The sequence below is a fragment of the Heliangelus exortis genome, chromosome 4 (assembly GCF_036169615.1).
Source record: "Heliangelus exortis chromosome 4, bHelExo1.hap1, whole genome shotgun sequence".
NCBI lineage: Eukaryota > Metazoa > Chordata > Aves > Apodiformes > Trochilidae > Heliangelus > Heliangelus exortis.
The window spans coordinates 21,684,684-21,685,993 of NC_092425.1; positions in this window are offsets into that span (position 1 = coordinate 21,684,684).

The following is a 1,310-nucleotide window of genomic DNA, read 5'->3' on the forward strand; positions in this document are numbered from 1 at the left end:
AGTTGTAGAGAGCAAGCAGGTCTTCCCCCTCAGTTTCCCATACTCCAGACCCAGCCATGTCAGCTCCTTCCCATGCTCCTCCTAAGGAGTGCTCTACACCCCTCGCCAGCTTTGTTGCCCTTTTCTGGACATGCTCCAGTCCATCAGTGCCCTTCCTGTAGTGACAGTCCCAAAACAGTATTCAAGGTGCAGCCTCACCAGTGCTGAATAGTGCTGGGGACAATAATTTCCCCAGTCCTGGTGGCCACACTATTTCTGGTACAGGCCAGGATGCTGTTGGCCTTCCTGGCCCCCTGGGCATGCTGCTGGCTCATGTTTATCTGGCTATCAACAATAGCCCCAGGTCCCTTTCCACTGGGCAGCTTTCTGGCCACTCTTCCCCAAACCTGTAGTGTTGTTTGGGTTCTTCTGATCCAAGTCCAGTACGCAGTACTTGGGCTTGTTGAATCTCATACAGTTGGCCTCAGCCCATCAATCCAGATCCCTCTGTAGAATCTTTCCTCAGGCAGATTAACACTGTCTCCCAGCTTGGTGGTGCACTCAATCCCCTCAGCCAGAAAGCCATCTTCACTGGGATGGTGTTAAGAACTTCAACCTTAGAATCAGCTTTCAGTAATCTTCATTAGGAGAGGCGTGGTGACACTTCACTCTCTTTCCATGCAGCATACACATATTTGAATATAAAATGTACGAGGAACATACAAAATCACTCAAAAGGAGAAAGCGTGCCATGGCTAAGAACAGAAGTGTGCTACTTATTTCACAGTAACATCTGTGTTAACACTGAGCTCTAACCATGGTCTTGGTGGTGATGCCTTGTCTACCCTGGTTTGATAAATCTGCCCATGAAGTCTTTCACAGAATATCAAAATAAAGCCAGGTGCACAGGAAAACAGGGAGAGGAGTGCATAGAGAGAGAGGAGATGACATAGTAAAGACAACCACTACCACCAAAAAGCAGCTAAGAGTTCAAGAAAACTCCAGATTTCATTCAGACACCACTGATGACAGAACACCACTAGTCAGAAACCATACTGAAGGCAAAAATTAGGATGCTTTTGTTTAAGAATACTGATGGAGAAAGTTACATACAACATCCCCTTCTTACAGATGTTGGCCAGAAAAGATTACACAGAAATATCAGATCAAAGCAGAAGGGTACCTTCCAAAATTAACATGTCAACAACCAGCTCTTACCCTCTATTTAGTGTGCTTGTAGCAGTGGAGGTTTGCAGCTTGTCAGTTACCAAATTACACCTTGGCTTGATAGTCAGCAGCATCTTCCCTTGATAAACACACACTTCACTGAA